Here is a 14,014-nt window from a genome sequence, read left to right on the forward strand (position 1 = left end):
CAACTGCATCGCTGGGGTGAGAGACACCCTGAGACAGTGGGGGGTTCTTCAGGGTGTTCTTGGGATGGTCCAGTAACAGGTCATTGGGGATTTTTCAAAATGGCAAAGAGGTTGGGCTCCTAATGTCTCTTCTGAAAAGTCTCTTGAGTTAGGATGTCTAGTACTTTTTAAGTAGAGAAAAGCAGAGGGCTGAAGATCTTGCTGAGGGGAAGGTTACTGGGGTGTGAAGGGAACAGATAGACAAGAAAACTTTGTCTTTGGAGGCCATGAGCAACCAAATATAGTTTTGAAGTTGGCCCAGTCCTGAACTGGGGCTTTTATCAGATGCTCTCCAAGGAGTCCCTTCCAGCCTCAGTTATTCTACAACCCTATTCTCAGGGACCTGTGCTCCTGATCAGATCTTCTGGCCTGCCTAAAGTTTACAAGGAGTTACGTGCATGCCTCACCCTGCAGACATGCTGAGCACAGTATATTGTGACCAGTGTATCATGGGCAGTGCCAAGGTCACATGAAACCTCATCATGCCCATTGGCATACACTCCTGTGAACTTTGTATTCAAGCCCACTGGGCATTCATTCCTCTCGCTCCTTTTTATCTATGTTCCGGGCACAACTGGGATGCTGCTGCAGCCCCTGCAGTCACCCAACCACAGGTGATCCCTGCCGCAGGATGCTCATAGCCCACATGGACAGGACTGAGGAAGAGAAGCAGGAGCCATGGTGTGATTAAGCAGTGGAGGAGGGCGCAAACAAAGGCAGCCAGCACCTACGGGAACCTGGAGGTGCAAAGTGTTTATGCTTGTTTTTTTGTTTGTTTTTTCCCAACAAGATCAAACAGAATCAGCTCTGCTTCAACATCCAAAGAAAACCTGATTGAGAGGCCCTTGGGGAGTAGAGAAGAGGCACAAACAAAATGCCTCAGCTTAGAAAGGGGATCTTCCTGAGCTCTATATGGATTTGCTTTTGTTGGGAAACATTTACTTCCACTGTGTCAGTGTGACAGATGGGAGACTACAGCAACACGTGGTTTTACGTGCACTGCTGTAGACTCAGCCTCTCTCTCTCAGACCATGCAGCTTCCTGCTTGAGATTAGTCCTGTCCTAAAGTTCCTGAGGAGCCCAGACACCCCCACTCTGCAGGTGAACACAGCAGGAAGGAAAGGGGTGCTGAGACAGGAGCTGACACAGACTACATGCCTGACATACTGACTCTCTATGACCTTCTCATCTGAGAAAGACTGAGAAAGAGCAAGGCTTTCAAACACAGAGTTGACCAAAAAAATCCAAAAGTTAAAAAAAAGAAAAAGACTGGCAGCCTGACAAATGCACTCAGATGGACACCAGGGATTCCCAAGGGATTCTCAACCCAAACTCTCGAGAGAGTTTAAGATCTTAAGAACTAGTTTTGACGCCTGCAGGTTCCAAATTGAACACAGAGAGATGGTGACTTTTTATTTTCTTAACTTCTGAAGCCTACATTCCATCCCAAAGAAAAATCTCCACCGGAAACCAAAGAGTGGCTGGGATGCTTAGACCAAGGCTATGAGACTAGCAGAGCCTGAGGCTCACCCTGCTCCAGGGTTACGCTGGCATCTGGCTACCTGCATAGATGCCTTGAAGGGATGTCAGAAGCCACTGAACTCCAGGCATCAAGATCCCTAGGACACGCAGTCCCATGACAGTCGCTACTACTGTGCATGTGATGCAGTGTCACCTGCAGCATGGGCTTCAGTGTCTGCTCCCAATCTGCCCATGCTGCCTACAGCATCTTCAGTTCTCCTTGGAGATCCCTAGCCATATGCATTTTGGTCTGGCCAGTCCATGGTGTCTGGAGACATCACAGCCCAGGCTGGGACAGCTGACCATTAGTGTGGCTCCCCAGAGAACTTCCAGGTCACCTGAGATATGCTGATACTGCTCCAAAGGGCATTCCAGAAGACTTGGGACTAAAGCACCATCCCTGCAGTCAGGTGTCAGCTGAGGGATGGGCTGGCAAAGCCTCCCTGTTGTGCCTCCAGTCATGGCCTTCCTCCCAGAATGGGTTAGGAGTCCCATACCTCAAGGCCAAGCCTGGCCCCATTGGGATAACAACCCCTGAAGAGGGAACTCCAACAAAAGGAGACCCATGGGAAATGAGTGGGCAACTCTGACAAGTGGCTGCTGTTTGCGCTGGCCCTCCTGCCTCCTGCTTGCTGTCAGGCAGCTGTGAAACCACCGGGGCCACCGGGGCTTCCAGCCAGGGTCAGCCCTTTCCTACGGAGATGCTCTCAATCTGTTCTCCCCATGTGTGCCTCTCCCTCCCTCCTCTCCTCCTGTAAGCAGCAGAGCCATCACCATCTGGCATTTTCAGCTGCTAAATAATTCATCACCTTTTTGTTAACAAGTAGTGTCTCTGACTGAGGGAGCTGTTGGACCCTCAGTAAATAAACAAGGAGATTCTTAGCAACCCCTGAGTCCCTTCTCTGCCACCATGACTGCACAACCCAGTGTTAAGATCCTGCAGCTTGTTTCTAGGCACCATCTTCACACTCATAGAAAAAACATCCTCCCAGAAGATGGTGGGGTGAGGGGGATTTTCACAGAGACTGGTAAGGATAATCTTTCCCTATCAAGCCCTTGTTGCTGCCCCTTTCTCCCAGTAGCAGATATTTCACTCCTGGTGGTCAAAAACAATGGGTTCCTCCTGGAGATGGTGTTGGTATCTCCTGTTTCAAGCTCTCCTGCCCACAAGCCTCCCAAATGCAAGCCTTCACCCACCCAGCCCAACTGGTCCACGCCTCTCGACCCAGCATTGCTGTTTCAATGCCAGAATCCTACTGCACAGAAAAATTTCAGGAGCAGAAGACACCTGAAGCCAGCAGTCTAGCTCTGTCCCCTCGCTCTTAGGCACCACCGACTCTGCTGCTGAAAGGAGCTGGTACATCATGCTCAGGTCTCTAATGCAGCCCTTGTGGTGTACCACAGCTCCTCTAAAGCTGATTCTTCTGCCTTTTCCCTGGTCTCTTCATCCCCAGATACCCATGGAAACCCACCTCCAAATACCCAAACCAGTACTTTTCTAGACCATTTGTTCCAGTTAATCTCACCTTTTATAGTGCTGCTCTTAGAAAAGCTTATGCAAATTATGTAGCTGCAGTGTTACTGTTAAAATAACCATTGGGAACAACCAGCTAAAAGTAAATCATGTAAATGTTCTAGGAACAGCACATGCAGCAGAAGCAGAGAGTAGAGCTTTCTGTTCACGTGTACCAGGAACAGCTTGAACTCAGACCTTCAGGACACATTCGACCCCCCTCCAAACTGGAGGAGATACCTTACTTGGTATACAGAGCGAGAGACCACATGGAAACTTTAGTTCAGACTTATAATCACTGTTAAAAGACCTAAGCTAAATTTTCACACCAGATGGGTAAGTCAGCATTTTGCAATACTCCAGTGACAGCACTCTGTAATCATATCTTAAAGGACCAAACAAACCCCACAGCATCACCAGATCAGTTCCTGTTTCCAGCTACACACTGCCATCATGTTTTTCCCAGTCTTTAAGGGCCAGAAGAGGAAATATTATTGTGCATAACTGAGCTGAGTGGATGCCTTTGCCTCCAGAAGGTGTTAGCTGTGTATGAGGCAGTGCCTCCAGATGCTAAACCACAGACAGGTGACCCTCAGAGCAGCTGCTGTCCTAAAGGAGCAACAGTGATGGGCAAATCAAGAAACACAGGAGTGGAGAGGGTTGCAGCTGGGAAAATGAAGCAACAACATAGAAGCAGAAATCATGATTTATGGGCTACCCAATCTAGGTCTTACTTAGAGAACAGATGGTAAAATAGGTTCAGAAAACACGCAGAGTACTAGAGAAAGGCAGACCTCCTTTCTCCTCTTTGCAGTGGCTGTGAATGGACAGTGAATGCATGAGATTTGCCATTGAAAGTGATTTGTTGAATAATTTCTATGAAACATTTCCAGTGTGTAAGGTTTGCCTTGAATATTCAGTGCCCTATTTGTTTTGTTGATACACCAGCATATGCTTCTCCTCTCTGGTTGGGTGGGCACTAATCCAGAGAATCAGATTTCCAATTACAAATAAGGCATTTCTTTTATGTGAATGCAATTTTTCAGAATTTGTCTTTCCCTTGAAGCACCCTGCCAGCAAACTCATTTGCTAGGAGATTCACAGACAGCTGGAGTAGCAAAGCACCAAAACAAAGTCTTGGGAGCACTCAGATGACTAAGCCAGGCTTCTCGGCATGCCAGCGCTCACTCAGGCTCGGCCTCCCCCTCTGGCAGGGAGGGCATTACTCATTTTGGCTGGTGGATGGGCAGCTGGGGTACAGGGCTGCTGATGGGGCTGACCATGGCCATGCAAAGCTGGCAGAAAGCCAGGCTGAGGAGCTAGACCATGCCTCCTAGAAAGCAAGTATCACCACTACTTGACTGCCTCTGCATCCTTCTTCCTTCTCAAGGAGACATGGCCAAGCTGCGGGAGGTGAAAACAAGGACCACCATCACAGGAAGCTCAAGTTCATGCCCTGGTGTGCCCAGGACTAGGTGGAGAGGCAAACCCTTGGTGTCCCACCTTGCAGGACTGCAGTGACCGACCTTGCAGGACTGCAGTGATGGGAAGGCCAGGAAACCCGAGCCACTGCCACTGACTCAGCACAGCTAATGAATGACCTCGGGCTGGTAAAAGGCTCATCAACACCCTGTGCTGAGCTCAGCACATGGCCTGGCAGAGGCAGTTCTGGCACCAAAGAGCATGGTGACCTCTCTGTACCCGTAGCTTGCTGCACGGCAGATCAGGCACCCCATGGGCCACATCCATCCCTGAGACAGACAAGCACAGAGGAGATGGGACCACAGACACAGCCCTTCAAAACCCCTTGGGGGTCCAAGGCATTTCTGCCCATGTCTCCTTTTGCTCTTCCTTCTTAGAGTCATGTCCTTCGGATCCAAAAAGTAAAGAGAGAGTCAGGCTGCTGGTAGCCTGCACAGCAAGCAGACATGTGGCAGCAGCATCTCTGGGCAGGGCTTTTTGCACCAGCTTCAATATCTTCAGGACAGCTACCTGCACAGGAGACCAACCCCACTGTGACAGTGCCTGCCTCCCCAGGGCTGTGACCCACAGACTCACGGAGAGTGGAGCCAGACCCTGACGGAAGCCAAGGCACTGGATGTGCAGAGACTGGGAGCACAAACACTGGCACTGCTGCGAATGCTCTAATCTCACCCTGCTAAGGCCCTGTGCTCAGGCACAGACTACCCACCAGCAGAAGACCCCCATCCCATCACCAGCAGAGCAGCAGCTGCCTTACACAGGACATACACCAGCCCATCCTGTTAGCCTGCCAGAAACCAGACACATCTTTCAAAACAGAAGAACCACCATGAGTGGCAACCTGGCTGGTAGGGTATGCAGGCTGGGGTCAGTAAAGCTTGGAGGCAAAGTGCCACTCTGCAGCAACTGATGACTCCTAAAAGGTATAAAACACCTGCTCAAAGACTAGTTTTGTCATTGCCAATGAAGATGTGATTACCTAGAGAAGTGAGGAGGACTCAGCAGCTGGTATCCCTTGTCCCCATATCACCCACAAGTGACTCTGCACACATGCACCAGTGTGCTCATGAGGATGGGGGGTATGAGTGCGGGAGTGAGTGTGATCCATGAGAAAATGAGCATGAGAACATGGCTAAGTAAAATAAACCTGCTTAAATATGGTGTAAATAAACATCACCTTCCCCGCCCACAAGCTCTGATGCTGCTTTCCCAAGGCGCACAAATGCCCACCAGGCTCACTGCCAGCCAAGATAGAATGGCAGGAGGAGCAGCTGGCCCATGAGCCCACCCAGGCCTGGGAGATGCAAACCCCACGGCAAGCCCCTTTCCCTCAGTGGTAAGCCCCACTCAGGCACAACTGCTCCTGTCTCTGATGTTTCATGTCCCCACTGGCCATTTGGGAGCTTCCTGCAGACAGAGATAGTGAGGAGCTGCAAGGACTCACAGTGAGGGACCACATGGGCAGTAGGATGTGGGAAGAGTTATCTGTACCTGGGACAGAAAAAGGGTGTCCTCCCTGCTCCCCTCTCCTTACCTGTGCTGCCAACACTGACCATCCAAACCATGTGAGCCACCAGGACGGAGAGACCGACCCCGTTTTTGGGAGCCAAGCAAGTTTTTCTGGTCTCAGGAGTGGTGGGTTGTCACCACCTTCAGGAAACCCTGTGCAAGGTCATGCTGCCCCATGGGGAAAAAAAAAACCACGAGACTCACCTTAAACTAACACAGCATTTGAGAGCAAAACCCTCCCCTGCCACGTCCCCCTGCAGCAGCTGCCACATCGCATCTGGCTCTCTGCTTCCCCATCTTCCCCAGCACCACCGTGCAGATCCAGGGGTGGCTGTGTTTTGGTGCTGTGACTGACAAAGTTCTGTGTATGAGTTTTTTTGGATGAGCAGGCATCACAGCCCCCAGCCTCCAGCAGCGCTCTTCACAGAACGACATTTGTGGCCTTTCTCTGCAGTACAACAGCCACCTGTCCTGGTCCCTTCTCCCTGAGGGATGCCGAGGACCAAGCAGGGCAGCACTGACTGGCTGCAGCGCTCCTCAGCAGGAGAAAAAAGCCAAACCTCAGGAAACTGAGAGTGAACGGTGCTTACAGTGAGCTCTGCAGCCAGGCAGGTGTGTTTGGGCTGGTGTGTGGGAGATGCTGTGCACAGAGCAGCTCTTCTCTGCACCTCCTCCACGCATGTGCGAGACAGCGGCGGCTGGAGCCAGTGCACGGCAACTGGGAAGGAAGAACCACCGTGGACTTTATTAATTCCACCCCCAGTCCTTTTCACCACATTTGACGAAACTGCTGCTGCAGGCTGGCTCTAACCTGTGTTTGTTTTGTATTTCAATATCCTGCTGTGCACACAGCACGTTTATCCCCTCACACCGCCCTTTGTGTGTGCAAAGCACCAAACAAACATGAGCTAATTGGGCCGCAGGCTCTCCAGGGCAGGGGCCCGTCATTCATTCTGTGTTGTGCACCCCTGTCCTTTGATAAGGCTTAAATCAATGCTTTTCAGCACAAAGGATTATCCAGACCAAGCCCAGCCCAAGAGTGGGAGCAGGAAGCCCCTGGGCTGCTGGTGGGCAATAGCTGGGACCAGAGAGCCAGGAAAGAGAGCTTATGAGAAAGATGGGGACAGACTTTTTAACAGGGCATGTAGCAATACGACCAGGGGTAGCGGTTTTAAACTAAAAGAGGGCAGATTCAGACTAGATACGAGGAAGAAATTTTTTACTACGAGGGTGGTGAAACACTGGCACATGTTGCCCAGACAGGTGATAGATGCCCATCCCTGGAGACATTCAAGGCCAGGCTGGACATGGCTCTGAGTAACCTGATCTTGTTGAAGGTGACTCTGCTCATTGCAGGGGGGTTGGACTAGATGACCTCTAAAGGTCCTATCCAACCCAAACTATTCTATGACTCTATGAAAAAACTAGGGCTGACTGAAGGGAACAGAGGTTGCTCACAGGTGGGAAAGGGGCAGGGAGTCATCTGAGGGCTCTCAGTTAACGTACACACCCATGCACACGCATATGCACTCACGAAAAGAGTATTTTGGGAAAACAGCAAAGAGAGCTCCCATCACCACCAGCTCCCCACTTGGAGCTGGGATGCTGAAGGCTGCTTGCAGTCCTCAGAGCAACCCCCATGCTTGCAATTAATTAGCGACGATATATGCAGATGAGGACAACTCCCAGCCCTTACTGCCTGCATGACTAAGGGCCATGGCAGCAGCTGGCCCTAGGGAAGGGCTTGAGCAAAGTGTGCCCCTGGGTTGTTTATCGCCCACCAGCTCCAGGACCACAGCATGCCGTGCCCACACACAGCCAGCTTGCCAGGAGTAGCTTCCATTTGGCACCAAAGGCCAAGGAAGGCACCTCTCAGCAAGGCTGTGATAGTGACAGGATGTTGAGCATTTAGAGGCAGATTGCTTCTTCCTCCACCGAAGTAACCATGCTCAAACAGAGGAGGATTTTAAGGCCACCTCCACTGAGAAAAACACTCCCTCATGGAAAGCTATATGGGACTAGCCATGGCACAGTCAGGGGTCAGGCTGAGGCTGTCACCGCAGGTCACAAGCATCTTTCATAGTGCCACAATGTGCCAGAAGCACTGTGGTACCTCGTGATGCAGAAAAAGGCAGGAGTAGCTCGTTCCTCCTTGAGTCCCCTCTGCTGTTCGGGCAGTGGGGAGCTGTGGGAGGTGGAGAAGAAAGTGGGAGGTTTATCTGCTGCCATTTATAAAACCACCTCCTGCAGAGACATTGCCAGCCACAGAAGCACCCAGCAAAGCCCTTTCCAGCACAGCTACAGCTGTCCCTGGCGAGCAGAAGGAACCTCACCCCAGGGCAGGGGCAAGGAGAGGACTATGCTTTGCACACACGTGCATGCAAACACACTTGGGATGTGCAATGAGGGTGATGCAGACTGGGGAGCAGCCCAACACCACACTGCTCTGACTAGGCAACTCTGGTGGCTTTGCACCTGGTGTCCCACCCATACTGGGATGGCGCAGCATGCTTGGGGATGGCAGGGACCTCGCTGCTGAGCTGGTGGAGAAAGTGAGTGCATTTCGAGACCCTGGAACTGCTGAGCTCCAGCCAGCCCCTCTCGTGGCTGATGCCCACAAGCCTGCTGTGCAATGGGGGGTGAGCATGGGTGTGCAGCAGGCTAGTAGGGGTCCAGCTCTGCTCCATTCCAGCCTACTGCTGACTGACAGGGACCTGGTGGCACCCTGCCGGTGAGCAACCTCATCACACAGCCTTCCAGGGGCCAGTATAAGGTGGGCAGCATCATGCTTGTCCTGTTGAACCCCTTCTCCTCGGGCCATCGGCACACCTCCCTTCACACTGTTCTGGAGGAGACATTGGCGCCCGGCTGCTGCCAGCCTCCCCCACTTCGCATATCCCCAGCTTCCAGCAGACAGAACATACCCCACAGCTCATTCTGCTGCAGGAGCAAAGAAACACTCCTGCCCTGTCCAGCTCCTCTCTCTGCAAAAACAAAAGCTTCTTCCTGAGAGCAGTGGGTTACAACACCATATATACATACACACACACACAAAATATGATTTTAGAGCATCTGCAGAGCTAGAACATTTCTATCGCCTGTGCTCGATGCCAGGAGCAGAGGGAGGTTTGGGCTGCAGCAGGAGCCCATGAGCATACTGTTCACTGATTCTGGCTCCAACAAGGCTTTCCTCCCACCTCTGCCCAGGTTCCAAGCAGATTTGGGTAACACCAGATGACCAGGATGAATCGCATCACTCTGGGAGCGTGAGAGCTGGAAGCTCAGCAAAGACTCCAGCACCAGCAAGCTGGATGGCCCCAGCAGTGGCTGTGCTAGCCACATCCAGCCATGATGGTGAGATTAGCTCCCAGCACCCTGCTTGGAGCCAATAGCGCATCAAAAGGAAGAGAAAGCCTTTGATGGTGAATACAGGGACCTGCAACAGGAAGACAAGGAGAGAAAGTGCTCCCCAGGGCCTGGCTCCGCCATCTCTGTCCCCTGGAGTTGCATCCCCCCTGGAGTTGCATCCATAGAGGACCCATCTATCCCTCCATGTGCAAGCAAATTTTGTCCTTGAAAAGGAGGAGACAAGAGGCTGAACCCATCTCACAGTCTCAACACCAGATTGTGCTGCCTTTGCCCAGGCCATGGGCCAGCCCACTGCCCTCCCACCAAATTCTGTTCCCATGCAGGGCAGCCCACTGCTGGGTTTTGCTGGGGCAGTGGCCAGAGCACGCACTCAGTCTCCGCATCCCACGCAGCCTTCGGGGGAGACTGGAGGAAAACTGCTGCTGCTGCTGCGGCTGGGAAGGGGGGTGGCTCTCCCAGGCACACATGGAGCTGCAGACATGCGGCTCTGCAAAGCATCGAGTCTTCCAGCTTTCTCCCGGTGCCACGGGAGCTTGTGCACTGACAAGACAGCTCATTCCCACCACTCCCATCATCCTCAGGGAATTCCCCTTGCCCAGGACACTCAAGCACAGCTTCAGCCATGTACCTGCCTCAGAGCAGAGCAGACAGCCATCACGTCCACCAGCCTGCTCTAATCTTCTCTACAGAGAGGACCTGGGGTGTCAAATGGCCCTGAAGCATCAGAGATCACAGGGAAATCACAGGACTGTTAGGATGGACATGTTGATGCAGGCCAAGCCAGCAGGAGCAGGGACAAATACATGGCAAGAACTGGGGTTCAGCTCTCCCCCTGACACACACTCACCGCAGGTTAGTGGCCCAGCACGCAATGAAGAACAAGGCACAGACGATCAGCACGCAGCCTCTGTTGTACCCACGCTGCAGGCTGGCACTGCCTGCACCAACCGTGCTGCCCTCCTGACCCGCTCTGGCTGTGCTCACAGGCCAGCAGCTGCCCATGGCCAGTGCAAGGGGCATAGGGAGGGACAGAGGAAAACACAAGAAATGGTTTCCTTCCCTTCAGACAGTGAAGGAAGTATCACATCTGGACATGTACAGCAGACAGGCTGAGAAAGGGACAAGTCATCAGGAGGAGAGAAGCTGTGGGCTTGGAGGTGCAGCATCGCCCAGAGGACACTGTGAGACAGATGGGAGATTTGGCAGCAGGGTAGTCACAGATCGACCTGCAAGCTCTTCCCACTGCAAGAGCAGGCGGCACAACACTGTGTAGGGGCTGTCAGCCCAGCCTGGCAGGTTTGTGGGGGAAGGCTGCATCCTTTTAAACATGCCATATACAACAGCCAGCATCAGGGGTGCTCTGTGGGCAAGTCACCCCCTGGGATCGGGGGGAAAATGGGAAAAAAATCAGGATGGCAAGTTTTAGAGGCAAGGAGGCAGAGAGATTGTCTCTGGTTTCTCTGCACAAGCCTGCCTTCCCTGCATGCAGGGCCACGCAGCCAGGCTGGTGCTCATGGCAAGGCTGGCAGCCCCTGTGCCGCTCTGACTGCCTTGCCAGCAGTGCGGGGTGTCACCAGGCAGCCGCCTCTCTGCCCTCCACAGCATCACCACTCATGTGCAAGAGAAAAGGAAAGGAAGTTAAACATGAGGCAGTGCAGGAGGGGTTGGAAAAGGAGCCTCCCCAAGCCCGTGCCCCTTTGTCCTTCCAGCGTGCTTTGGGTTGGCAGCCCCATGCCCCACTGCAGCGCCAGCACCAGGAATTCAGCCAGTCAAAGAGATCTGGGAGATCAGGAAGGGAGCAATGCCCCAGTAACAGCCACTGCAAACTTCTCCGCAGCCTAGCAGCTATCTGAGGCCATGCCACATATAGCAGGGATCAGACAGGCTCTGTGTCCACTTGGGAGTGATGCTCAGGGATCCAGCATCGATACTGAGGGGTTTTCACAGTGGCTGGGGATACTGTCCCAGCCCCAGCCAAGGCTCCTGCTTCTGGCTGGCTTCAGCTACGCCATTGTCCCTGCCTGCATTCCCAAGCAGCACACACCAAACCTGCCACCAAGAACTCTGTTCTTCCTTGGCTCAGTTGGCCCTGGTAAGTGCCCTGAGGTCCTGTACTTGGGGTATGCAGCACCAGCAAGGCATTTACTAAACAAGCAAGGGTCATCACCTCCTTGTCCACTACGTGGCTGATGTAAGGGGTAGTCTGGCACATGCTGTGCTGCACAGTTGCCATCCCTGCTCCAGGAAGCATCTCCCCACCTGGAAACAAGAAGAGCCTCCAGCCAGTCTGAGAAAACCCAAGGTGAGAGTGCACAAGACTTCTGCCCCCAACAAAGCCTCCAGCTCCCAGCCTGCCTCCCTGGGGCAAGCAGCACTTCCATTAAAGCATGGGCACGTCCTCTCCTGAAACACCTCTCTGCTTCACCAGTGCCAGCGCCACATCTACTAGAGACAAAAAGCTGTGCAGCCGCAGCTGCTGCAGAAGCTACAGCTCATCCCAACACCCCTGTGCCGACCACAGCCCTGGCAGGGTGAGCAGAGCTCTGCATAAGCAGCCAAATCCTCCTCCAGAGCAGCAGGGATCAATATTTAAGTGATGCCAATCCTGTGCTGTTGCGTCTTCCCCGGGGCTAAGACAGCCTGCAGGACACACCAGTCTCCAAATCCTGTCCAGCTGCTTTCCACACTTCCTCCTGGAAGCACAGCTCCATCACAGGGCACACAGATCTCATGCTAGAGAGAGTGGACCAAAAAAATACCAAAAGCCAGGTGTGGAGAGCCACAGGAGAACACTGGGAAGGTTCTTGCTAATGCTCACCATGGCACACAGAGCTCCTGTGCTACATGAGCTGCAGGACCAGCTGAACATAAGAGTGGGTTCCAGTAGTGGCCCAGTGCTGTGCAGGGCACAGGCTGGCCATGCACACAGGCATGGCCACAAAACCCAGCTACCTGGATTAGCTCTGTTCAACGAGGGAGCAAGACACCATCCTGCTGGCACAACCATTCTCTCCGGCTTCCCACCTCTTGACCAAGGTGAGCTCTGGGGACCAGAGAGCTTTCCCTATCATATTCAGGGAGCAGACAGTCACCCACAGCACCAACAGCAAGATCCAACCCAAAGCTCAGAAGGTCCCACCACATGCCTACCCTGCACTCCTCTTCTCCTGCCCTGGCGAGAGGACACAGTGCTGGCAGGGATAGCTCCCACGGGGAGACAGAGAGACACCCACGGCACTGCTTCCAGCTGGGACTTTAAAGACTATGGATGAACAGAAAATTGTTCTGCCCCCAGGGTATTTTGCGGCACATTCAAATTGCCACAAAAAATCCCAAGCCCAAACAAATGTTGAGTGAAATCCAGTCTCTGCTGAAGCCAACTGCAACATGTCTTCCATGAGGGCCAGAAATTCACCTCCTCATCTAGAAAGAAACCCCCAAAGTTTGACTCCTGCCCAAATAAAGAGCTGGCCTCTCAGATGTAGCTGCCGGGATGAAGGAATCCTGATACCTAATGATTACCCTGGAACACACGTAAAGCTGTAGTTGTGATAGTTTAAGACAAGGCTTTGGGCTTTCTGTAAGTCCAACTATCAGAGTTTTGCATAGCTTGGTTTATCCATCTCAGTGTGAAATGTATCAGAGGACTGTATTTGCAGAAAGATCCATCCTCTGACTTTCCTGCAATGACTGAACTAACCTGGAAGTCTCTAAAATGTGTCATTCACAGAAGGTGGCCCAGCCACTGCAGCTTTTTATTAGCAGTATTTGCTTTGTGGTTGTTTTTGTTGTTTTTCCTGAACAAGGAAGAATTTGATGAAATTTCATGGAAGGAAAGACAAGAAATTAAAAACTTGGATGAAAGAAAATTAAATTTGATTAAAACCTACCAACAGAAAAATCCAGTTAAACTGCCTGATGAGAAGATTAGCAGCACTGTAATATGAAAGGAAAAAGCAATAAAGAGAACTTGGAAGCAGAACAAATAAAATAATTATGACTTTTGGAAACATATACCTGACTTAAAAGTAATCAGACTTTGTCTGAACCAAAAATTTTTAAAATTAAAAGACAGCCGATTTAAAACTGGAAGTTATAACATCCTGCATGATAAGACCTCACATCACTCTCAGCAGTGAAAAATAAGTCAGTAGAAATTCTTGCAGCATGCCCTTGCTGCCAAATCTGCTCACTGGCTGAGCACCTGGAGCTAAAGTCTGATGAACTACAGAAACGGCTCGTACAGCAACAACCTTTTTGAAAGTACAGGAAAAATATGTTTTAATTAATTTAGTACACTGACTAGTTTAGTCAAAGTTCAGAAAATTACTGCAGGTTAATGCAGAAGAGCCTGGTTCCCGTTCCAAGCCCAATGAAGATGAAGTGTGTGAGGATAACCTCTACTAGTTCTGGATTCTTAAAAGCCAGAAATAATCAGATTATATCACTGGTTATATTTTATATCTCCTATAATAAAATTCTGTTTATATAACATAGCCTTATAGTAATACAACATACTATAGTAATATAGTATTGTTAAATTCATTAATATACAATGTTTTCATAAACTTTTTTTTTTTC

The sequence above is a fragment of the Nesoenas mayeri genome, assembly GCF_963082525.1.
Source record: "Nesoenas mayeri genome assembly, chromosome: 5".
NCBI classification, from domain to species: Eukaryota; Metazoa; Chordata; class Aves; order Columbiformes; family Columbidae; genus Nesoenas; species Nesoenas mayeri.